We start from the raw sequence: 27,498 nt of genomic DNA on the forward strand, positions 1-27,498 counted from the left end.
GTGCCCTCTCAAGTTTTGTGACTGGGATGCCGATGATCACAAAAAAAAAGGTGTGAATAACCATGCAAATATACTTGTTACCCTTAATATTTACAATTAATCGATGTTCCGGTTAACCACACGTGCTCCACCGATCCTATGATAAACATTAATGTAACACCGTAAATTTCAAAACAATTTTTCGCATTTTATAAAAACATAATTCATTTAATATTTGTAAAAACACCCATGTTTGAAATTCAATCAATGTCATACAAAAATCCCAAGATCTCATAACATAAAATCCTGTGTGTGTGTACTGATCAAGCCGGCGCCTTCGTACGGTCATCACTTGTCCCTGAAACAAATAACACCAAACACTCTAAGCACAAAGCTTAGTGAGTTCCCCAAAATCCCATATATAACACATATTAGCCACTCGAGGCTATAACTCTGTGGGTCCGTGCACCCAAACTCTGTGAACCCTCAGGTTCTAACTCTGTAAACATGCACAACATAAATCATATAGAATAATGCAGTGCAACACATAACACATATATAGCATACAAACACTGTATCACATACTCTAGTTACCTACTCAAGGTAAAGTATAGTGAGAAGACTCACCTCGTGTATCTCGATAACTCGCAAATCCCTGAAATCACTCGTGCTCGATCCCCCGAGCTATAATCTTCCTATAATACAATATATCTCTAATTAACACTTTTACAACTAAGGTTGACTAACCCTATCAAGTCAACACTGGTAAACTCTAGTCAACGATCTACTTTGACCGGACTCGGCGAGTGCACCAAAGCGACTTGGTGAGTCTATACGTGTTCACTGACTCCCTCGGATCCTCTCTTGGCACGTCGAGTACTTCCCTAACTCGACAAGTTCCACCTGGCATGAATCGCGGGGCAACCACGACTCAACTCGCCGAGTCTCAAGAACAACTCGGCGAGTTCTGGCTTGACTCAACCCCATATTGACTCTCCCTGACTCACTGGGTCATCCCCCAACCCAACGAGTATACTCGCTGAACACTTTACGTGAAACCCGAACCCTACTCGTCGAGTCTCAAGAACAACTCGGCGAGTTCATTCCATGCACAAACTCTATTGACCTTCTGAGGTCAGATATGCTTTCCCAAACCATAGATCTGGCCTTCCCAAGCATGAATGTCACGTAATGTTCGAAACATGATGCTTGTATAACCCCCACAAGGCATCAAATGGAGATTTTGTCCCAAAAATAACCACCTAGGTCCAATGACTCCATAATAACCCAAAAATCTCCAATGGTTAAGGTCTCTGGACATCTTTGAGTCCAGATCCAAGGCACAAACTCGAAGAGGGACCATTTGCTTCACATAATCACTCTCCAAAAGGATTTTAAAAAACCCTAACTCTAACGATCAACCCTAAAACTGAAGGAGATTCGAACCATTACCTCAAAATGAATCCTCTAGACTCTGGATCTGCTGGAATCTCACCTCCTCCTTGCTCTTGCTGCCTTCCTCTTGCTAAACAAAGAATACAAAGGCCCAAAAGTGAATTCCTCTCTCCCAAAACGAATTAGCTCTCTTAGGATTCTCTCAAGGGACTGGTAGTCGTAATGGGAGGCTATCAGTGCCCTTAAATAGGCTCCAAACCTGGAGAATTAGGGTTTCATTTAACACCGTGGACTCGCCGAGTCCACTCCTTGGACTCGCCGAGTCCAGACGCGAACCGCGTCCAAAATCGCGATCCTACTCAGCGAGTTTGAGCTCCAACTCGCCGAGTCTCCTCACAAAATACCAAAAATATAAGAATGAATAATACCTGGGAATTCGGGCTGTTACAATTCTCCCCCACTAGAACTAGACTTCGCCCTCGCAGTCTCTCTCTGAAATAACTTCGGATGTTGCTCGCGCATCTCACGCTCCGGCTCCCAAGTCACATCGGACCCCTTCCGATGTTGCCACTGAACCAAAACCAAGGGTACCTGCTTGTTCCTCAGAACCTTGATTTTCCGATCTTTGATTGCCACTGGTCTCTCAGCATAATTCAAGCTCGCATCCACCTGAATATCCTCTAATGGAACCACTGCCGACTCATCGGGTATACACTTCCGCAATTGCAACACATGAAAATTGTCGTGAATCTGGCCCAACTTTGCTGGCAATTCCAAACGATAGGATACCCTACCTATCCTCACGACCACCCGAAATGGACCAATATATCGGGGCCCCAAGTTGCCCCTCTTCCTGAATCGAATTACTCCTTTCCAAGGAGAGACCTTCAGGAGCATAAAGTCGCCGACCTGAGACTCAAGCTCGGACCGGCGTCTGTCCGCATAACTCTTCGGACGACTCTGAGCGGTCAACAACCTCTTTCTGACCTGCTGGATCTGCTCTGTCGTCTGAAGTGCGATCTCAGTACTGCCCATAACACACTGTTCGACTTCTCCCCAGCAAATGGGGGTTCGACACCTCCTCCCATACAACAGCTCAAAGGGTGGCATACCAATGCTCGAATGATGGTTGTTGTTGTAAGAAAACTATTCCAAGGGCAAGTACGTACCCAATCTCCCCCCGGAATCCATCACACATACCCGGAGCATGTGCTCGAGCGTCTGAATCATCTGTTCACTCTGTCCGTCTGTCTGGGGGTGATATGCGGTACTAAAATGCAGCCTAGTACCCAGCTCCTCATGAAACTTCTTCCAGAATCTGGAAGTGAAACGTACATCCCGGTCTGAGACAATTGAGATCGGCACCCCATGCCGAGATATCACTTCCCTCACGTACATCTCTACTAACTTCTATGTGGAGGAGCTCTCACTAATAGCAAGGAAGTGGGTGCTCTTCGTCAACCTGTCCACAATCACCCAAATTGCATCGACTCCCCTCGCAGTTCTCGGCAATTTGGTGATAAAATCCATGGTAATTTGTTCCCACTTCCATTCGGGAACCTCCAACGGCTGCAACCTACCATGCGGTCTCTTGTGCTCGGCCTTAACCCTACGGCAGGTTAAGCACCTCTCAACAAACCACTCAACATCCCTCTTCATACAGGGCAACCAATACTCCCTCCTCATATCCAAATACATCTTAGTGGCCCCAGGATTGATCGAGAATTTCGACCGATGAGCCTCTTCCATCAAAATGGTACACGTCCCTCCCACAAACGGTACCCAAATCCGCCCCTGAAATGTCATAAGCACCCGACCATCGGTAACGAACTCTGATACCAACCCTACCACTCGCTCCCTCTTTTGGTTCTCCGACCTCACGGCCTCAGCCTGTGCTGCACGAATGGTGTCCAGCACCGGAGCCATCACGGTCAAACGCAAACATACACCTCGCAACAGGGCGCTCTCTGCCCTGCGACTCAAGACATCAGCTACCACATTAGCCTTGCCAGGATGCTACAGGATATCACAATCATAATCCTTAACCACATCCAACCACCTCCTCTGCCGCATATTTAGGTTGGGCTTATCCATCAAATATTTCAGGCTCTTATGGTCTGTGTATATCGTACACCGAACCCCATACAGATACTGACGCCAAATCTTGAGGGCGAACACCACTGCTCCCAACTCTAAGTCATGGGTGGGATACTTCGTCTCATGTGGCTTCAGCTGCCTCGATGCGTATGCTATCACATGACCTCTCTGCATCAGCACCGCTCCTAACCCCAAGATCGATGCATCACAATATACCACAAAGTCCTCCATTCCCTCCGGGAGGGCTAACTCCGGGGCCTCACATAACCTTTGGCGAACCGTCTCAAAGGAGGCCTGTTGCTCGGGACCCCATGAAAAAGCGACACCCTTCCAAGTCAATCAGGTGAGTAGCATTGCGATCTTAGAGAAATCCTTGATAAATCTCCGATAATAACCGACCAACCCTAGAAAACTCCTGATCTCAGAGGGTGACCTCGGCACCTCCCAACTCATCACCACCTCAACTTTGGCCGGGTCGGCCAATATCCCTTTCTGGTTAACGAGATATCCCAGGAACTGGAACTCTCGCAACCAGAAATCACACTTGGAGAATTTGGCATAAAGCCTGTAACAGCCCGGAATTTTAGGTATTGTTATAATATGGTTTTTGGGGTGTTTTAGGAGGGGACTCGGCGAGTTGGAGCCAGACTCGCCGAGTAGGACCACAGACTGGGTCGCGGGTTCGCGACTGGACTCGGCGAGTCTGCGCTGTTCAGCGGAAACCCTAGCCATTCGGTTTTGGAACGTATATAACGGACTTATAGGCCGTCATTGTCCGTCTTTAGCGACTGAGAAGAACCCTAAATCGGTTGTGGGCATCTAGAGCAAGGATTGAAGGCCATTGGTGATCTTGAAGAAGTTATTGTGCAAGGAAGAGAAGGCTTTGGCTAAAGGAACAGCAAGGGAATCAAGTTCTGAGGATTGGGGACACAGAGAGTGCATTATTCAGGTAATATTTCGGATCATATTCTGCTATGTTGATGTGTGCATGGATTTAGGGTTTATGGAACCCTTTTGTGACTAGATTAATTATTACCCTTGTTCCCCAAACGATTATAACCCTGTATTAGGACCTTTAGAGGTCCAGAATGTCCCATGCCTGTGTATTTCGGGAATTAAGAGAGGTTTTGGATTGGAATCCTTATGCCTTAAGTCAAAAGGTAAATTACAAGTCTTGGGGTGTAGCATGAGCACCTAAATGAAGGTCTTATGTGTTGTACCAGCTTAGGAGGACCAGACCTATGAATGGTCGGGATAATACTGATCTCAGGAAGCAGTTTGATCGACTGCATGGCATGGACTCGCCGAGTCCGATGAACAGACTCGGCGAGTAGCTTGGAGATTAACTGGGACTCGTCGAGCTGTTCTTCAGACTCGGCGAGTGGAGTCGGGGTGGCCCCGCGATTCTTCCACGAGGAACTCGTCGAGTCAAGAGGGATACTCGACGAGTAGAAAGGGAACATCAGGATTTGGTGAGGACGTCTAGACTCGCCGAGTCGCCTTAGCACTCGCCGAGTCCGGTCAAGTTGACCGTTGACCGTTGACCGATGACCAGAGTTGACCTACATGTGATTTCTTAGGGTCAGTGTCTTGAAAGATAAAAGTATTAATAAGGGATATATGATATTATAGGGAGTCTGTAGCTCGGCGGATCGAGTGCGAGTGATTTCAGGAGTCGCTAACTTTCATTACCCACGAGGTGAGTCTTCTCACTATACTGTACCAGGAAGGGTTTGACTGTGTGACCGGAAGGTCGGATATGATATGTGTTATAAGTGCTATAAATGGAAAGGTAATTGCTATGCGTGCTATGTATGTTTATATGGACCGGAAGGCAATATGTTATGTGACTGAAAGGTCGGATATGATATATGATATATGTGCTATATGTATTAGGATAAATGTATTATTTGCTGTGTATGTTTATGGGCCGGAAGGCAATATGTTATGGGCCGGAAGGCAATATGTTATGGGCCGGAAGGCGATTGTGTTGTGGACCGGAAGGTCAGGGCCTGGAAAGGCGTATATGCGTAAGTAGTATACTGGGGAACTCACTAAGCATTTATGCTTACAGTTGTTATGTATGTGTTTCAGGAACTAGCGAGGACCGTGGGAAGGCGCCGGCATGACGCGTACACACTGTTGATGTTTTGAGATCTTGGGGATTTTATGATTGTATTTTGATATGAAATTTGGAATAATTATATTTGGTTGAAATAAATCACTTATTTTAAATAAAAATTTTGTTTGAAAATTTGCGTTGTTACAATTGGTATCAGAGCCTTGGTTTGAGGGATTCGGGTGTACCTTCGGGTGTAACTGAACTCAAACCGAGGATTTGAGGAAAATCTTTTAAAAATAATAAAGGCATAAACTGTTATAAATGGTAAAGTGGTAAATAAGAAAGAAGCAGTGTGTACGATCAGCCAGGGCCCGAACGGTAAAGATCCCCAGAATACCTTACAATGTTATGTTATGCAATGAATTATGAATTGTTATGCATGCTAGAAGACTAGGTATTCATGATAGGACTAGAGTGGCCTGATTTGTGATGCCTTAGTCTAGGGAGTTTGCCGATATGAGATATTTGGTAGCGTGCAGGTAGATAGTGCATATCAAAGTAGAGTACTCACTATTCGGGGTTTGTGGAGGAAGATTTGGGACGAATACTGATACGGTGTGGTCGGTAGTATTGGGCCTGTACTACCGAAGACACCGGGTCGGTGGAAGACCCAAGTAAGACTCCCTGGATATCGGAGACTGAGTAGGGTTGCGTTATCGAGTACAATTGTACTTGATGGAGTCTCTGATAATTTTATGTTGTATTTCAGAGACATCATGGTTACCACACGCCACGGGGCGAGTTCGAGCGGTGTGATCGATGAGGATATTCGTCAGATGATTCAGGAGGAGGTAGCTGCAGCAATCCGGGCTGAGATCCCGGAGATGTTTGGGTCTATTAAGACCACTCTGATGGAGACGTTCAAAGAGCGGTACGCCGCACTGACTGAGACTGCAGCCGCTGCCGCTACCGCAGTCGTGGCCGCTGCCAGGCCGCAAGGGGCGATTCGTTGCTATTCCGGGAATTCAGCAACACGAAACCCCCTGAGTTCGATGGGATGCAGGATCCGATTGCTGCAATGCGGTGGTCGCCAACATTAAAGGGTGCTTCTACACTTGCTCATGCCCGGAGCACCTGAGGGTGCGGTTCGCTTTGAATCAGCTCCGTCTGGGAGCGAAGGATTGGTGGAAGTTCGTGACGGCAAACTTCACTTTGGCGGAGATTACAGCAGTGACATGGGAGAGGTTTACTGACATGTTCAGGGACGAGTACGTTCCCCCAGTGGAGAGGGAATGATTGATTCAGGAGTTCTTGACCCTTAAGCAGGGTACTGATTCGGTTGCGGTGGTTACGCGGAAGTTTCATGAGAGGGCGATGTTCTGCCCTGAGCTGGTGTCTACAGAGCAGTCGCGGATGAGCCGGTACTTAGGCGTTTTGAGGAGGGATATTCGGGATTTTGTGTCAAACTCAACCTATCGTACTTTTACTGAGCTTCAGGAGAATGCCAGGAAGCGCGAGATCGAGTTGGAGACCCAGGCCAGGGAGGAGGCCGAGTCTCGGCAGGTGGACCGGCGGCCGGCTCAATCTCAGCCGACAGCCAAGCGGATCAAGTCCGCTGATTTGAGGACGGGAGGTCAGAAGGGCCATACTTGCGGGAAGTGCGGCAAGGGTCATGAGGGGGCGTGCCGAGCTGGTGGTTGCTACAAGTGTGGCAAGGAAGGACACATTACCAGGGATTGTCCTAAGGGGTTTATGGTTTGTTTTCATTGCAACCAGACAGGCCATCGGAAGGCCGAGTGCCCGCAACTTCGTCAGGGATCTACACCTACTACCAGGACTACTGAGACTCGACCGGCGAAGGTCGAGGCCCCGAGGGCTCGCGGGAGAGCCTTTCAGCTGACTGCGGAGGAGGTCCGCGCTGCGCCCGATGTTGTGGCAGGTATGCTGTAATTCACGTATTTATTTAAAGTCGAGATGTTATGCTTATGTTAATATATGTGTAGGTACTTTTCTTGTGAACTTTATGCCTGCTCTAGTGTTATTTGATTCGGGTGCGAGTAGGTCCTTTATATCTGTAGCTTTTAGTCAGCATATCAGCATTAGTCGTGAGCCGTTAAGTCGGCCCCTGAGCGTTTCTATAGTGGCCGAGAGGGTGGTTTGTGCCACGAAGGTTCTTCGGGGATGCGTACTAGAGATTTTCGGGGTTGAGTTTCCGATTGACCTAATTCCTATTGCGATGGGTGATGTCTGTGTCATCGTGGGCATGGACTGGTTGAGCCGATTCAGCGCTGTCATCGACTGCGAGCGCCAGCTGGTGACTATACGAGACCCTAGTGGAGGAGTTCTTACGGTGTACGGCGAGGGTACCCGTTCGGGATCAGCTTTTTGTTCGGCCGCTAGGGCGAGGCAATGTCTACAGCCGGGATGTAAGGGTTTTGTGGCGTATGTGATGGATACACGGGAGGCTTCCGAGAGACCAAGGTCAGTGGAGGAGGTCCCAGTGGTGCGTGAGTTTCCAGATGTTTTTCCCGAGGAACTGCCGGGAGTACCTCCTGCGAGGCAAGTAGAGTTTGGTATCGATCTAATTCCGGGGGCTGCGCCTATTGCGAAGGTGCCTTATCGTCTCGCACCTCCAGAGATGCAAGAGTTGTCCTCGCAACTCCAGGAGTTGCTGGGGAAGGGATTTATTCGGCCGAGCAGCTCGCCGTGGGGAACACCGATCCTGTTCGTCAAGAAGAAGGATGGTTCACACCGGATGTGCATTGATTACCGGGAGTTGAACAAAGTGACGGTCAAGAACCGCTATCCGTTACCGAGGATCGATGATTTATTCGATCAGTTGCAAGGGGCATCTTGGTTTTCCAAGATCGATCTGAGATCAGGGTCAGTGTCTTGAAAGATAAAAGTATTAATAAGGGTCAAGAACCGTTATCCGTTGACCGATGACCAGAGTTGACCTACATGTGATTTCTTAGGGTCAGTGTCTTGAAAGATAAAAGTATTAATAAGGGATATATGATATTATAGGGAGTCTGTACCTCGGCGGATCGAGTGCGAGTGATTTCAGGAGTCGCTAGCTTTCATTACCCACGAGGTGAGTCTTCTCACTATACTGTACCCGGAAGGGTTTGACTGTGTGACCGGAAGGTCGGATATGATATGTGTTATAAGTGCTATAAATGGAAAGGTAATTGCTATGCGTGCTATGTATGTTTATATGGACCGGAAGGCAATATGTTATGTGGCTGAAAGGTCGGATATGATATATGATATATGTGCTATATGTGTTAGGATAAATGTATTATTTGTTGTGTATGTTTATGGGCCAGAAGGCAATATGTTATGGGCCGGAAGGCAATATGTTATGGGCCGGAAGGCGATTATCTCAAGGGCCGGAAGGCGATTGTGTTGTGGACCGGAAGGTCAGGGCCTGGAAAGGCGTATATGCGTAAGTAGTATACTAGGGAACTCACTAAGCATTTATGCTTACAGTTGTTATGTATGTGTTTCAGGTACTAGCGAGGACCGTGGGAAGGCGCCGGCATGACGCGTACACACTGTTGATGTCTTGAGATCTTGGGGATTTTATGATTGTATTTTGATATGAAATTTGGAATAATTATATTTGGTTGAAATAAATCACTTATTTTAAATGAAAAATTTGTTTGAAAATTTGCGTTGTTACAAAGCCTCTCCGATCTCAGAACTCCGAGGATCTCCCTCAAATGCTCCTCATGCTGCTCTCTAGATCTCGAATATACCAAGATGTCATCGATGAATACAATCACTGACCAATTCAGCATCGGCCTGCACACTCGGTTCATGAGATCCATGAACATTGTCGGGGCATTGGTGAGCCCGAAAGGCATCACCACAAACTCGTAATGCCCATAACGCATCCTGAACGCTGTATTCTGGATGTCCTCATCTCGCACCCTCACCTAATGGTATCCAGATCTCAAATCGATCTTGGAGAACCAAGATGCTCCTTGTAACTGATCGAACAAATCGTCGATCCTCGGCAACGGATAATGGTTCTTGACCGTCAGCTTGTTCAACTCCCGGTAATCAATGCACATCCGGTGTGAACCATCCTTCTTCTTGACAAAAAGGATAGGCGCTCCCCACGACGAGCTTCTCAGCCGAATAAACCCCTTTCCCAATAGCTCCTGAAGCTGCAAGAACAACTCTTGCATCTTTGAAGGTGCAAGGCGATAAGGCACCTTGGCAATAGGTGCGGCTCCCGGAACCAAATCGATACTGAACTCCACTTGCCTCACGGGAGGCACACCCGACAACTCCTCTGGAAAGACATTTGGGAACTCACGCACTATCGGAACCTCCTCCACTGACCTCGGCCTCTCGGAATCAACCCGCGTATCCATCACGTACGCCACAAAACCCTTACAGCCCTGCTGTAGACACTGCCTCACCCTAGCGGCCAAACAAAATGCTGATCCAGAACGTGTACCCTCGCCGTACACCGTAAGAACTCCCCCACTAGGGTCTCGTATGGTCACCAACTGTCGCTCGTAGTCGATAACCGCACCGAATCTGCTCAACCAGTCCATGCCCACAATGATACAGACATCACCCATCGCAATAGGAACCAAGTCAATCGGGAACTCAAGACCGAAAATCTTGAATACGCACCCGCAGATCACCTCCATGGAATATATCACCCTCTCGTAAGCTATGGCAACTCTCAGAGGCTGACTTAGCGCCTCGCGACTAACACTAATATGATGACTAAAAGCCAAAGATACAAAAGACCGACTCACACCCAAGTCAAATAACACCAAGATAGGTACAGAATTCACAAGAAAAGTACCTACGCATAACATAATATAAGCATAATATCTCAATCATCAAAATAAATAAACGAAAGAATACATACCAGCCACGACATCAGGCGCTGCGCGGACCTCCTCCGCGGTTAACTGATAGGCTCTCCCTCGTGCCCTCGGCGCCTCGGCCTTTACTGGCCCAGTCTCGGTAATTCTGATGGCGGCAGGGCCAAATCCCTGAGCTGATCCCCGCAACTGCGGACACTCCACCTTCCGTTGTCCGGTCTGGTTGCAGTGAAAACACACTGCAAACCCCTTGGGGGCAGTCCTTGGCCATATGCCCCTCCTTGCCACATTTGTAGCAAGATCCAGCTCTACATACTCCATCATGACCCTTGCCGCACTTTCCACAAGTGCGGCCCTTCTGGCTCCCAGATTTGGGATCAACACGCTTGGCCCGCTTGGCTGCCGGCTGGGACTGTGCCGGTCGCCGATCCCTCCCCTGAGACTCCGCCTCCTCCCTGGCCTGAGTCTCTAGATCAATCACCCTCTTCCGGGCATTTGCCTGAAGCTTGGAAAATGTCCGGTATGAGGAGTTCGCCACAAACTCCCGAATGTCTCGCCTCAAGATACTCAAATATCTGCTCATGCGTGCCTGCTCAGTGGACACGAGCTCAGGGTAGAACATCGCCCTCTCGTGGAGCATCCTGGTAATCACCGTAACAGACTCAGTACCCTGCTTGAGGGTCAGAAAGTCCTAGGCCAAACGCTCCCTCTCCACCTGGAGAACGTACTCATCTCGGAACATGGTAGTGAACCTCTCCCAAGTCACTGCCGCAAGCTCAGCAGGTGAAAAGTGCGTTGTCACAAACATCCACCAGTCCTTCGCTCCCAAGCGAAGCTGGTTCAGCGCGAACCGAACTCTCAAATGCTCAGGAGATGAGCAAGTGAAGAAACACCCCTCTATGTCTTAAATCCACCTCATAGCCGCCACCGGGTCCTGAGTCGCGTCAAACTCTAACGGTTTCGTGTTGCTGAACTCTCGGAACAGCAACGCATCACCACCTTGCGGCCTCGCAGCAGCAACAACTGCAGTGGCCACCGCAACAACAACCTCAGAAAGAGCAGCATAACGCTCGTCGAAAGTCTCAATCAGCATGGTCTTAATAGACCCAAACATCTCTGGTATCTCTGCCCTGATGGCCGCAGCCACCTCCTTGTGGATGATCCAGTGGATCCCCTCATCACTAGCCCCACTGCTCTCTGGCATAAGACGTGTCCTCACCATGATCTACCTCTGAAATACAACATACAATAAATTAGAATCCATTCGAGCATACTCACACTCGACAAATCTTCCCTCCCTGATCCTTGGCATTCCGAAGGTTCTTACTTGAACTGTACACCGCCCCGGTGCTTTCAATAGTACAGGCCCAATACTACTATCCGCACCGTTTCACTATATACCCCAAATCCTCCTCTTTGGATCCCAAGCTCCAAGTACTCTATCACTCTCTAACAGATCTCTCATAAGCTCCTCGCTGCTACCTATTCACTCTCAAGCATCTCATAGCAGCTCACTTGTCCCTAGGCTAAGGCATCACAAATCAAGGCACTCTAGTCCTAATAGGAATACCTAGCCCGCTCTAGCAAGAGAATACATCATATCAATCTCATAAACATATAATATAAGGGTATTTTGGGAAATCATCGTTCGGGTGCTGACTGATCGTACACATGTTTCTACCTTGAGTTTCTCTAAAAATCTTTTACTTCGTTTAGAAAATTTGGTTCTCTTTTGAAAATATTTTTCAAATCCTCAGTTTGTGTTCAAATACTCCTGAAGGTGTACCCGAATCCCTCAAACCAAGGCTCTGATATCAACTTGTAACACCGTAAATTTCAAAACAATTTTTCGCATTTTATAAAAACATAATTCATTTAATATTTGTAAAAACACCCATGTTTGAAATTCAATCCATGTCATACAAAAATCCCAAGATCTCATAACATAAAATACCGTGTGTGTGTACTGATCAAGCCGGTGCCTTCCCGCGGTCGTCACTAGTACCTGAAACAAATAACACCAAATACTGTAAGCACAAAGCTTAGTGAGTTCCCCAAAATCCCACATATAACACATATTAGACACTCGACGCTATAAATCTGTGGGTCCGTGCACCCAAACTCTGTGAACCCTCAGGTTCTAACTCTATAAACATGCACAGCATAAATCACATAGAATAATGCAGTACAACACATGACACATATATAGCATACAAACACTGTATCACATACTCTAGTTACCTACTCAAGGTAAAGTATAGTGAGAAGACTCACCTCGTGTATCTCGATAACTCGCAAATCCATGAAATTACTCGTGCTCGATCCCCCGAGCTATAATCTTCCTATAATACAATATATCTCTAATGATCACTTTTAAACTAAGGTTAACTAACCCTATCAAGTCAACACTGGTCAACTTTGGTCAACGGTCATCTTTGACCGGACTCGGCGAGTGCACCAAAGCGACTCGGCGAGTCTATACGCGTTAGCTGACTCCCTCGGATCCTCTCTTGGCACGTCGAGTACTTCCCTAAGTCGACGAGTTCCACCTGGCATGAATCGCAGGGCAACGACGACTCAACTCGCCGAGTCTCAAGAACAACTCGGCGAGTTCCGGCTTAACTCAGCCCCATATTGACTCTCCCTGACTCACTGGGTCATCCCCCAACCGGGTGAGTCTACTCGCTGAACACTTTACGTGAAACCCCAACCCTACTCGCCGAGTCTCAAGAACAACTCGGCAAGTTCATGCCATGCACAAACTCTATTGACCTTTTGAGGTCAGATCTGCTTTCCCAAACCATAGATCTGGCCTTCCCAAGCATGAATGTCACGTAAAGTTCGAAACTTGATGCTTGTATAACCCCCACAAGGCATCAAAAGGAGATTTGGTCCCAAAAATAACCACCTAGGTCCAATGACTCCATAATCACCCAAAAAGCTCCAATGGTTAAGGTCTCTAGACCTCTTTGAGTCCAGATCCAAGGCACAAACTCGAAGAGGGACCATTTGCTTCACATAATCACTCTCCAAAGGGGTTATAAAACCCTAACTCTAAAGATCTACCCTAAAATTGAAGGAGATTCGAACCATTACCTCAAAATGAAGCCTCTAGACTCTGGATCTGCTGGAATCTCACCTCCTCCTTGCTCTTGCCACCTTCCTCTTGCTAAACAAAGAATACAAAGGCCCAAAAGTGACTTCCTCTCTCCCAAAACAAATTAGCTCTCTTAGGGTTCTCTCAAGGGACTGGTAGCCACAATGGGAGGCTATAAGTGCCCTTAAATAGGCTCCAAACCCGGAGAATTAGTGTTTCATTAAACAGTGTGGACTCACCGAGTCCACTCCTTGGACTCGCCGAGTCCAGATGCGAACCCGCATCCAAAATCGCGATCCTACTCAGCGAGTTTGAGCTCCAACTCGCCGAGTCTCCTCACAAAATACCAAAAATATAAGAGTGAATAATACATGGGAATCCGGGCTGTTACAATTAAGTTACCTTTTCCCTACCTTGTTAAATCCAAGTTAGTGTGCTAGTTAACCACACACACTCCATTAACGATTTAAGCAAAGTGCAAAGTGTAATTTCATGGATTAGCACCAAATTTACATTTTCCTAAAGTAACTATGATTGGGAATTCATAAAAGGTTTAGTTACTTTATATTTATCATTATAATTATAATGAAGGGAGAATTATAGTCCTTGTCCTACCCGTTCGTCTAACAACCCTCCACCAGTCAAGGAAGTCGTGGGTGAGAGTGGACACCCATTAAACTACCATTTTATAGGCATTAACCTGATACCCCCTCATAGATCGTGTTCGTAAATGAGGCCAACTAATAGTAAGAATAACTTGTTCTTTTACATACATACATATATATATATATATATATATATATATATATATATATATATATATACATTATTAACTTATAATACTATAAAGTATAAGGGTTGAATTTTAACTTTTAAAATTCTTAGGGTTTAATTTGAAATTAAAGTATTCATGAGGGAAACTTTACAAATTCCAAAACATGAGGGCTAATTTTGAACTATTCAAAAACTTTTCAATTCCATAACTTATGTGTTTAAAGTAGTTTTAATGAAAAACTTTTCAAGTTCCATAACATGAGGACAAGTTATGGAAGACTTTAAAACATTTAAAAATGAGACTCTCCATTTTCATAACTTATGAAAATCTTATGAGTTTTAAGAACCATAAATGTGACTTTTCATATAACTTGAGGACATGTTACAAAAACACATTTTATGAATAACTTTTAGATCAATTTGGATTGAAAACACATTATCACATAATTTTTCTATTAATGTAAGCAAACTCATAAGAACAAGATAATTCATATCAAACAGTTTTCATGTAATTAGCCTAATCATTAAACTAATACAAAACAAGAATCTATTGAAAATTATCTTTTGAATTGGATTAGAATGAACATTACCACATCAAAAACATGTTTTATAAGTCACAAACAGTTTAAGGTAATGATTCTAGACCAATTCCAACCTTAAAACACGAAAATCTGCCAACTGGAAGACAAACTCGTCGAGTTCCTTACAAGAACTCATCGAGTTCATGCCTTAACACATCAACTCGTCGAGTTTATATCCATAACTCGTCAAGTTTTCAGTCTGGGCAGATTCTTAGCTTTGAAAAATAAGTTGCATCAAGAATAATTGAAAACAAGGCTCTAATACCACTGCTGGGTTTTAGTATACAACACCATCCTAGGGTACAAATATGACCCTAAATATCTTGGATCTATGCAAATGGTTTCCAAGGTAGTAAACCTACAACTAGCATGCATTCTCATATACAAAATAAGATACTAGTTAGACTAACACACCTTTTGTGTTGTATATTGATTCCATGGAGCTTAAGAGCCTAGTGCCTCAAGTGTGACACCTCAAATGGTTCACACAACACCAACAACAACTTGGAATAACTTGAGAGAAAATTCCTTATGCTCAAATCGGTTAGCCCTCATGTGTGCCCACCCTTAGTCCCGATTTCTTGAGCCATGGGGTCCTTATATATTGTGGCTATTAGGGTTACACCATGTAACTCATGTCTTTCCATATTCTTCATGCTCCATGGGTTAAAATCTCCATGGAGTATCCATGGGTTACTCTATGGGTTTAGCCCAACATGAAGAACTATGGATCATAAGCCCCACATATATAAGAATTAATGATTTACACAATCAATCTCCATACATTTAATTAGTCTCCTTTTGATCACAACATTAATTCCAAATTAATTCTTGATCAATACTAATTAAATAATATGATTTCATATTAATATATTAGAACTTATAATATATTAACAAATCATAATTATCCTTTTCTCACAAAAGTCTATCCAAATTGTTCCGATGCCATGCAACCCAAATGTACCATGCCAATCGGGTCAAGTACATACCAATTATAGTTATGGACTTAGACACTAATCCAACATGTTGATCATGCCTATTGCTCTAGTGAGGATCTTAAAGACAAGCTTGCTCAAGCAGAGCATGTTTTGAGGGAGCAGGAGGGAGTCAATAAGGAGCTTTTGCAGAAAGTAGAGAAGTTGTACAGAGAGAAAATCGAGAAGGAAAAGAAGCATGTGGCTAAAATGGATGACGTGATTGCTGAAGTGAGAATGAGTACTATTGTTGCTATTTGAGATGAAAAAATCAAGCTTGCAGAGGATCTCGAGAATGCGAAATCCTAGAATGTAGTAGGATGGAATAAAGCCTTGAGTAAGTTGAATGGCGAGTCTGCCAGTGCCAATCAGGATCGTGCATCGCAGCTGAAGGAAGGATGAAAGACAGAGGTGGATCTGGGTGGTGGTGAATAGTATACAACTTGAGATTAACTTAGTTTAAAAGCAATTTGAATACATTTGGGTCTGGAAAATAACATTTCACTCTTTTATTTGCTAAGTTGGTGGGAACCCCTTTTATACTACAGTTGCTTTATATTCCTCTACTTGGTTGATATGATTGTAGGATTTCTGAGGATCCTTACATAGGCAGGATACTAAAAAGTTCAAACCTTGTAAGATAAGATTAGCTTGAAAATATTAGTCATGAAATTTGGATCTTGAAATAGTCAAGATATTTTAGGATAAAAAAATCTTTTTTTATGCAGGAAAAAATAATATTAAAAGATAGATAAGACCTGGTTATCCTTAGTTTTTTTTTTTTACTTAGGATAAATTTAAAGTTATGATTCCCTTAGTTTTGTATGATTCTGAAGCTTTCGTATAGAAGGATCCTTCATTTAGGAGTTCATCAGGAAGGAGCCTTGATTGGAATCATCTTAGTGAGGTTTGGGGATGATTCCTTCTTAGAAATAAATTGCAGATAACTCCAACTTGGTAAATAACTGAGAAAAATCTGGTTTTGTAACATGGTAATGCTACAAGTCTTGCATATTTTTGGGGAGTGTCCCAATCTTCAGATAACATGTTAATGTTGTAGTTCTTAGTAACTCATTAGGGGAAAATCCCAATTTAAGGTAATACATTAGTGTTACAAACCTTAGTAAAGATCTGGGGAAAATTCCAAACCGTATGATAAACTAAAAACGTCATAAACCTTAAGCATTTTCTAGGGAAGATCCCAAATCGTATGATAACGTGAAAATGTTATAAACGTTATGTATTTTCTGGGGAAGATCCCAACTTGATATAAAATGTTAATGTTATTAACCTTAGAATCAATGTAAAATCCCAAAATTCAAGGCCAAAAATTTTGTTTTGAAAATATTATAAGAAACTATAATCATCCATAATCAATAAGAAAACCAAGTGTCATGTGTCTCAAAATCTCATATCAAATACTGTATCAAAAACAATTGAGAAAATATATCAGAGTCTCAATAAATCCCAGGCTGAAATCTGTGGTGTGTGCCATGCGATCATCCTGAACCCTTCCCTTCGCTAGCTGAAGTACCTGAAACCAAAACTGAAAACCGTAAGCATGAAGCTTAGTTTGCTCCCCCAAACTACCACATACCATACAAAGCATATATATCAAATAACATAACTCTGGGACTACTCCCACTGCATTGGGATGAATCCTACCATCGGCTTACCTGACATCGGACTCCTATCCGGCATCAGGCTCACCTCGCCATCCGACCGCATCGGGTATCGGGCTCACCCCAGCATCAGGCTTTCCCCAGCATCGGGCTTACCCCATCACATACATAACATAATCACATAATGCATCTGGCTTGCCTTGACATCAGACCATAGTGTAGAACAACAACATATAATACATAAACTACCATACATCAGGCATGCCCCAAAATACATAATACATTGCATAATGACTAACTTACATCGGGCTTGCCTTGACATCAGACCATAGTGCAGAACAACAACATATAATGCATAAACTACCATACATCAGGCATGCCCCAAAATACATAATACATTGCATAATGACTAACTTACATCGGGCTTGCCCCGATATCGGGCTTACCCCAGAACATATAACTTATAACATAATCACATATACTGCATCAGGCTTGCCCGACATCGGACCGAAGTCTGGAACACATAACACATAATACATAAACATGCATGAATCAAAAAGACATCAAGCATACATAACTACTTCTCGTGACCGAACCGGCATCGGAATGTAGTCCATAAACATATAGACTGCATCGGGATAACCCTGGAATCAGGTTCACCCCGACATACTCTACTACTAAAATGGGCCAGCCTTGGTGCCTTAGACCTGTTCCTACTAGAGGAAAACTCACCTCTCAAACTGGATGCTGAAAACTTGAGTGAGAAATCCCTGACTGTTGTTCCGGCTGCTCTCCGGCTATCATGACCAAATAAACATTTAATCAAAAATGAGGATTATTCAATAGGTAAAATGACTATTTTATCCTTTTAATTCAATTTGGGCTATAACCCAGACCCAATTCTTTATTGTCCTTCTAAACTCACTAAGGCCCATTAAAGTCCTCCAATGGCCAAATTTTCTAAATTGGGCCCAACTCCTCAAATAAGCTTTCCACCCTAGCCAAAACTAGTCTTTGGCCCTTGACCGTCTCCTGGTGGCCCATCACGGCCCAACATCTGCTAAGCCCAAATATTGGCTCAAACCGAGGCCCAATAACGTAAAGTGCAGAATCTGAGCGTACGTTGAGCGTACTCTTCTGTACGCTACGCGTACAGCTTGCATGACGTGTACGCTGCGTGTACCGGCTTGTACATCCAGCGTACTCTCCTATTAAGCCAATTTCTTCAAACCTCTTAAACCCTTAAGACACTATATCCAAACTACATAAGTGAGTCCAATAACCCTTCTTAACCCATAAAGTTGATCACTTGGTGGCTTGCACCTCACCAAGTGAGATCAAACTTGGAAAAATAACAACTATCTTCATGGAAATGGCTAGATTTCTTGCATGGATGCAAATGGGCCTTAAAGATTGCAACTTTACTTTTCAAGGGACTGAAATAGCTGCATGGGTGGCAACCCTAAGCCCAGAAACGGATTTGCACCATAAAAATCCGTTCTTGAAACCAAAAAGGGACAATATCCATGAGAACCTAGATCTATGATGTAGAAGCACCAAGATGAGAACTTTATACCTTCAATAGGCTGAAAATTATGTAAAACATTTGGATCTACAAACTCTCTTTAACCTCTTGCTTCTTCTCTAAACACCTTCTTCTTCAAAAACACCAAAATACTCCTCTAATGGCCATCCAAGCTCCAAAACCACTCAAATGAAGGCTAAGGGTCGATTTATAGGGTTTATAGGGTGGAGGCTGAAGATATTAGGGTTAGGTTATGAGATAGTAAGCTTAAATAGGGTCCAAGACCCTAAAATAGGGTTCAGGTCTGATTGGCGTACGCCCAACATACTCCGAAGAACATTCGCAACCATACTAGTCAGTACGCCCAACATACTCAAAACTACGCCTAGCGTACTTCCCTCTTCACTAGTACGCCCAGCGTACTCTTTGTGTACGCCCAACGTACTCGATTAAGCCTGAAACCACTAAACTTCCGAACGCCATAACTTCTTCGTTATACATCCGTTTTCGACGATCCTTATATCCATGAAAAGTTAACGTGAGGCCCTACACTTTTATCAACTCATATCTTCCTTAATACCTTTCGAACAAAAGTCCATATTCCACAAAAGCCCAAACTGACACTTTACCGAATTACCCCTAAGCTCCAAAACACAAACCGAACATCCAGATCGCTTCTATTACATCACTCACACCCAAAATGACCTAGATCTTACCATTTTTAAAAGCTATAATCCTTATGATGACTAGCCTTTGGGCCACAACCTCAGACTAGGAGTCAATTCAGAACAGGGCGTTATAATTAAACATTAGGATCTTAACTTATCTTCAGACATAAGAGGGATGAAAACCCACTAAAGTGTGAAATGATCCCTATATTCACATCCTGTAGTAGGATTTCATCCATCCAACCGAGGTGTAGAAATCTTCACTAAAATGAAAGAGGTAATTAACTCTTTAAACGTCAGAGGGTATTAAGTACCCTTATCCATAGGAGAGATGATCAATCTCTATTCGTAGTTATCTGGATAAGTACTTGTTGCAATCGTCAAGACTACAAAATCATGTATCTATTAGGATCATTGAATCCTATGAACCTCAAATGTTAGGATCATCAAATGTTAGGATCCCTAAATGTTAGCATCTTTGATTCCCTGTTCAAAGAAAATGTTATCTTGGGGTAGGTGTTAGCCTGGCTAACACCCCTATGATGCTTAAATCAATATTGGCTTTCATAATAGTAAAAAGAATCAGATAAGAATAGAGTGTAGAGAGAGTGTATCTTGAGTTTTTTTTTTTTTTTTTTTTTTTTTTTTGAAAATGATTGACATAACCTACATCAAGTATGTTTTTATGTGGATGACATTCCAAGATCTTGGGAGGACATTAGCTTCAAGGGTGGCTAGCTAATATGCCCCATTTCCTGATTTTGAATCAATACGATCAGGTCCTTCCCATTTAGGTGCCAATTTACCTGTGCTAGGATCCTTGGTATTTTGGAACATTTTCCTAAGTACCAAGTCAGCTACATGGAATCTTTTGAATTTGATGTTTTCTTATATGCTTTATTGATCCACTGTCGATGAGCAGTAATGCAGATCTTGGCAAGATTCCTAAGTTCATCAATGGTGTCAAGATCCTAGGTTAGGATCCTATCATTGTTCTCATGATCTTGTAGTTGATATCTTGCTATTTGGATCACCACCTAAGTAGGGATCACAACTTCTATCCCAAACACCAAGGAACATGAAGTTTGGCCAGTACCTGCCTTCAAAGTGGTGTTATCTCATGACGAGATGAAGTTCCTCTGCCCATCTTCCTTTCTTCTCATGTAACCTTTCCTTTAGATTGTTGACTATGATCGTATTGTTGGATTTAGCTTGGCCATTATCTTGAGGTTGAACAGGAGTGGACATTATCATCTTAATCCCCTAAATAGTGCAAAAGTCTCTAGTCCTTTTGCTTATGAATTGGGATCCATTATCGCATATAATCTTTGAAGGGATCCCAAACCTAGTAAGGATATTACACTTGATAAACGAGACCATTTCCTTTTCTTGTATTTGAACAAAGGCTTCAGCCTTTATCCATTTCGAGAAGTAGTCCTTCATTACTAGGATAAACACCTTTCCACCAGGAGCTTTTGGTTGCTTACCAACTATATCCATTCCCCATTTCATGAATGGCCAAGGGGAAATGATATGATGGATCGGTTCTATAGGTTGACGTAGGATGTTGTTGTGTCTCTAGCAAGGATAACAATTTTGGGCATGCAAGAGAGCATCTTTTTTCATTGTTGGCCAATAGTATCTGGTACTTAATACTTTGGAGGTGAGGATATGTACCTAGTGTGGTTGCCACAATCTCCATCATGTATATCTTTTAGGAATTCTGCAGCTTCATAATATTCTAAGCTTCTATGCTATAGACCTTCCATGGATTTCTTATATAGTCTTCCTTAGATCATCACAAACATTGAGGCCATCATCTTAAATGCTTTCTAACTTTTTTCCTCTTTGGGGATTATGCCATTTTGGAGATATTCCACAATGGGTAGGATCCAAGATTTGGAGTGTTGTGGAGGATCCTGAATGTTGAGATTCTGATGAACATGATCCTGGGGAAACGGTTGATGGTCAGGATCCTCGATTATTGCCATGTCGATTGTTTGGCCATGGTGATCAGGATCATCTGGTTTATTATAGGGATCTTCTATTGTTGGGATTGATATATGGTTTATAGGGATCATAACTTCTGGTGGGATCTTAAAGGAAGATCCTAGGTTGGCTAGTGCATCTGCCTTCAACATTTTCTTCTCTAGGAGCTTAGATTAGGCTGAAAGTTTTGAATTTGAAGGGTACCTTTTTAAGGATTTGTAGGTATAGTGCTAGTAATTCGCCTTTAGGACCCATTAAAATGATTAGTTAATAATAAGGAATCAATAAATACATGAAGATCTTTGATTAGAAGATTCTTGTCCAGCTGTAATCCCATGATCAATGCTTCGTATTCAACTTTATTGTGGTTGCATCGAATTCACAGCTATCTTCCTAGGATATGATCTACCCCCGTGGCAATTTTAGTATGATCCCTAGGAATGTTCCTCTAAAGTTTGAGGATCCGCCAGTGAAGAGTGTCCATGTTCCCGTGCTTTCTTTTTTTTGAAGTACTTTGCTCTCCAACTCTACTTCAGGTTGTAGATCATCACTGAAATCAACTGTAAATTCTGCTAGTGCTTGTGCTGTGTTGTTGATCTTCGTTCACATTTGATGTCATATGTGCTTAGTTTCACGAACCACTTTTCCATTCTACCTGCCATATCTAGTTTTCACTTAACATTCTTGATGGGTTGATTAGTTCTCACATGTATAGTATGTGTTTCAAAATAGTATCTTAATTTTGTGGAAGTAATTACTAATGTAACTATTAGTTTTTCAAGATGGGAATACCTAGTCTTGGGTTCCAGGAGAATTTTACTTACATAGTATATGGGATGTTGGTCCCCATTGAGATCCTTGGTTAAAACTACACTTACAACGTTATAGGATACTGAAAGGTATAGGAGGATTGGTTCCCCATCTAGTGTTTTTACTATTGGATAAGGTGTCTAAGTCCATAACTATATTTGATATGTACTTGACCCGAGATAGCATGGTCCATTTGGGTTGCATGGCATGGGAACAATTGGATAGACAAATGAGAAAAGAATACTTGTGATTTGTGAATATATTATAAGTTCTAATATATTAATAGGAAATCATATTATTTAATTAGTATTGATCCAGAATTAATTTGGAATTAATTTTGTGATCAAAAGAGAGTAATTAAATAAATGGCGATTGATTGTGTAAATCATTCATTCTTATATAGTGGGCTTATGATCCACGATTCATTAGATTGGGCTAAAACCCATAGGGTGATCCATGGAGGTTAAAACCCATGGATCATGGAGGAAATGAAAAATCATGCACATTAGGGTTTGCATGGTGTAACCCTACATGTGACACACTATATAAAGCACCTCATAACAAGTAAAACTGGCCATTAGAAATACAAGTGAGGGCTAGCCGAATTTTTGAGTACAAGTGTTCTTCTCTCAAGTTATTCCAATAGTTGTGGTGTTGTGTGAGACATTTGAGGCATCAAACATGGGTGCTAGGCTCACAAGGTACTAAGGATTCAAAGTTACAATAAAGGTATGTTAGTCTACTAGTTTTTATATTACATATACCCCATGATATTCTAGTTAGGATGAAAACCTTGGAAAATGAAAGTTTTTATGTATAATAGAGAAAACATAGATCCAAGGTTTCTAGGGTTGCAAGTGCACCATAGGATTGTTAGAATGCTCAAACCCATCAGTGGTATCAGCGCCAATGTTTGTTTTCAATTATACTTGATGAAAATTGCAGAAAAAAGTTGAATTTTTGCTCTCTGTTCAGTAAACTCACCGAGTCCATGGGGGGACTCAACGAGTCCATCTGAAAACTCATCCAACTCGTCGAGTTGGTTCATGCACTAGACCAGTTGGAGGCCCTAAGTGCAAAATTTTGAGTTTTATTGCTAGAATTGGACGAGGATCATTACCATAAACTGCTTTTTGATTGTTAAACCTGTTTTTGACGAGCTAATGACTGTGCTTATCCAATTTCAATGACAATTGTCAATGTTTCAAGTTTTATGTTAAGTTCTTATGATACTTGAAAATTGTTGATATAAATGTTTCTCCCTTATGAGTTTTTGTAAAATCATAGGAATTATTTGCAAATTGTTTGTTAGTTAATTGTTGATCGAAATGCTTCACAATGGACTCCATAACTTGTACTCAAGTTATGGAATTCCAAAAGTCTTTTCGATTAAAAGCCTTTAAAACTCATAAGTTATACAAATGAAAGGTTTGAATAGTTTCAAAACTTGCCTTCAAGTTTTGGAATTTGTCAAGTCACTTTAGAAATCTTTAATTCCAACCCCTAGAATTTTAAAAGTTTAAAATTCTACCCTTGACTGGTGGAGCGTCGTTAGCCGAACGGGTAGGAAAAAGACTATAATTCTCCCTTCATTAAACTGATGCTAACCCATGAAATTACACTTTTATAAATTCCCAATCTTAGTTACTTTAGAAAATTGTGAAATTGATGCTAACCCATGAAATTACACTTTGTACCATTACCAAGTTATTAGTGGAGCGTGTGTGGTTAACCCACACACTAACATGGATTATTAAGAGTGGCCAAGGGTAGTTTAATGTTTATTATAGATCGGTGAAGCGTGTGTGGTTAACCGACACATCATTAGGTAATAAATTAAGAGTACCAAGTTAATTAGCATGGTTATTCACACCTTGTGTTGTGATCCTCGATTTCCCAGTCACAAACTTGAAGGGCATATTAAAGATTTAAACATGCCATTGAATTGTTCAATGAATCTCAAAAGATCTAGGAGTTTCAATCCAATTAAAACTAACAATCTATTTTGTTTTTTGTCACACCCCGCTAAAGCGGAAACGCAAGATATGACAGCGATAACGATTTCATTGCAAAAGATAAAGATACATCACCATAGAAGTATTAAAAAGTTTTACAACCCATAGCTTAAAAAGAAACAACGTACAAGTTTTTCCAAAACAACATTGTTCAAAGATAGCTTCATAAATAACTTCAACACGATGCAACATGCTCTATGATGATGAATCTTTATATCCACTTACTAATTATTTCCTAAAAAAGCATGTAAAACGAGCGTCAACTATGAAAAATGTTGGTGAGTTCACAAGTTTATAGAATCGAGCTTGAAATAAGGCTTTTCGTAAATACAAGTACATTGCTTTAATGATAAACAAAGTTGATTACTATTAATGAATAGAAGTTTATTGCTATAACGAGAAACGAGTTTGTATGTGTATGAGCAAACAATGAGTCTCAACCAAACCTATAACTGAAACCCTATCGAGATCTATGTTTATCGTTCCATAGATGAATATGGTATCATGCACTCCAGCGATTCGGGCGAGTGAGGAGTTGTCAATTCCTAATAGCGCTATCCATAATGACCATTGGATCAAAGAGTTAATGGTTAGAGATAAGGGAAGGGCCTTAGTACGATAAGTTCTCATGTTCCGTGTTGCATAGACATACATAAAAAACATAGCAATACAATAGCAATCGTGTTTGATACAAATCAATTTAAATACAATCATGCAAACAGTAGTTTTTTTGGACATGCTTTTCCACCCCAAAACATAAAACTGAAAATAAGGGAGTGCGTGAATACTCACAATATGCTAAATATAACAACCAAGTTTACACGAGTTAATTAAATATAACGAACATAAGTAGTTTAGGACATGCTTTTCCACCCCAAAACATTTAAAAACCGAAAATAGGGGGTGCGTGAATACTCACAGCGTTTTGAGTAGGTACAAGTGATGGGTTTTGAGCATTCTAACACTTCCTAAGTGTACATGCAACCCTAATAACCTTGGATCTATGTTTGTCTAATTATCATGCAAAGTTGAATTCCAAGGTTATATTCCTATCTAGCATTCATGGGGAACAATTTTAACTTGAATAATAGATAGAATAACTTACCTTGTTGTTGTTTGTGTTCCTTGAAACCTTGTGAGCCTAGCACCCCAAGTGTGATGCCTCAAATGCTTCATACAACAAGAACTTATGAAAGAACATACACTTCTTGAAATCGGCCAAGCCCTCTTGTTTCCTTGGTGTAATCGATTTTGGTGGAGAACATGTTTCTTATATAGTGTTGACACATCTAGGGTTAAACCCTAATGTGTCATGACTCTTCATTTCCATGACCCATGGGTTTGTAACTCCCATGGAGCATCCTATGGGTGGAACCCAACTTGATAATCCATGGAGCCTCTTATCCCACTATACAAGATATGGATGATTTACATAATTAACCCATATATTTAATTAGTTATCTTTTGATCACATAATTAATTCTAAATTAATTCTTGATCAAACTAATCAAATAATATTATTAATATATTAGAACTTATAATATATTAATAATCTCCAAGTGTTATTTCTCTCATTTAGTGTATCCAATTGCATGGTGCCATGCAACCCAAATGGACCATGCCGGGTCGGGTCAAGTACATACCAGAAATAGTTATGGACTTAGACACCTTATCCAACAGTCTCCCACTTGGATAAGTCTAATAACTATTACTGCAAGTATGACTTCAGGAACCGATCGGCAATCGTAGCACTTTTCAAGGTTTCTCGGAACTGAGAAGATGATGATACGCCATTTAAGATAAGTGATCATATAATTCTCTTTTCTAGATATCAGTCAGAAAAATACATGGAACAATGTCTTACTTATTGTCCAACAGTTTGTTTCCCGATTTCCGATTTGTTTGACAAAGAACTTCATTGAACAGAACAACTTAGTTCTGACCGGGCCCGGCACATAGGTCAAAACAAAATCATCGAGGGGCCCAGATATCAGCTTCTAATCCAAGAAGGAACAGATAAACTTTGACTCATATGTTTGCTCTACTACTCATTTAATTACACACAAGAGCGCGATTTATAACATCGAGTTACCAATGCGTTTTTCGTACAATCAATGCATAACCAACTTGTAAGTAACAAATCATATCTCTAGGTTTGAAGACTTATACGATATTACCGTCTCACGATCACTCGAGATAGAATTCCATGAAGTGATTCCAGTGAGCGTGGGTTGAGTCCAATGCTCAGAACTTATGAGCACTCATGATTGCTGTAGCCTTGTCCAAGACCTCTACAACCAAACATGACAGTCTTGATTCATACCTACTTCCGACATATGACCGACTGTGGAGGTTTGAATAATATGTTATACCAAACAAAAATTATTCTGGAAGTCAAAACATGCAAAAGAAATATAGTAAACGATCGACAAGAGATAGCAACACTTTACTCATAAATAAAACACTTTTATTCATCATCAGATGTCAATTACACTTTACAAATTTCGAGGTTATCTAACTACTAAATCTAATATCATCCTTCAGCCCTATGCTCCGAGCATGCTGGAGATGCTTAACCCAAGTCAGTCCCTTCGTGAGGGGATCTGCCGGATTCTCATCTGATGATACCCTCTTTGCCATGAGGAGTCCTTCTTCGATCCGATGTCTGATGAAATGGTATTTTCTGTTGATGTGCCATGATCTCCCGTGATCCCTTGGTTCCTTGGCTAAGGCCACAGCACTTTCACTATCACAGAAAATTTCCATTGGCTCTTTAATAGCTGGTACAACTCCAAGGTCTCCAATGAAGTTCCTCAGCCATAACGCCTCCTTTGCCGCCTCGCTAGCTGCAATATACTCTGATTCACAAGTAGAATCTGCCACTGTCTCTTGCTTAAAACTCTTCCAAGAAATTGCTCCTCCATTTAGGGTAAAGACCCAGCCCGACTGAGAGCGGAAGTTATCCCTATCAGTCTGGAAGCTAGCATCACTATACCCTACAACTCTCAAGTCATCACTCCCACCGAGGGTAAGGACCCAGTCCTTAGTCCTTCGTAG

This window comes from Lactuca saligna, chromosome 8 (assembly GCF_052625555.1).
Source record: "Lactuca saligna cultivar CGN05327 chromosome 8, ASM5262555v1, whole genome shotgun sequence".
NCBI lineage: Eukaryota > Viridiplantae > Streptophyta > Magnoliopsida > Asterales > Asteraceae > Lactuca > Lactuca saligna.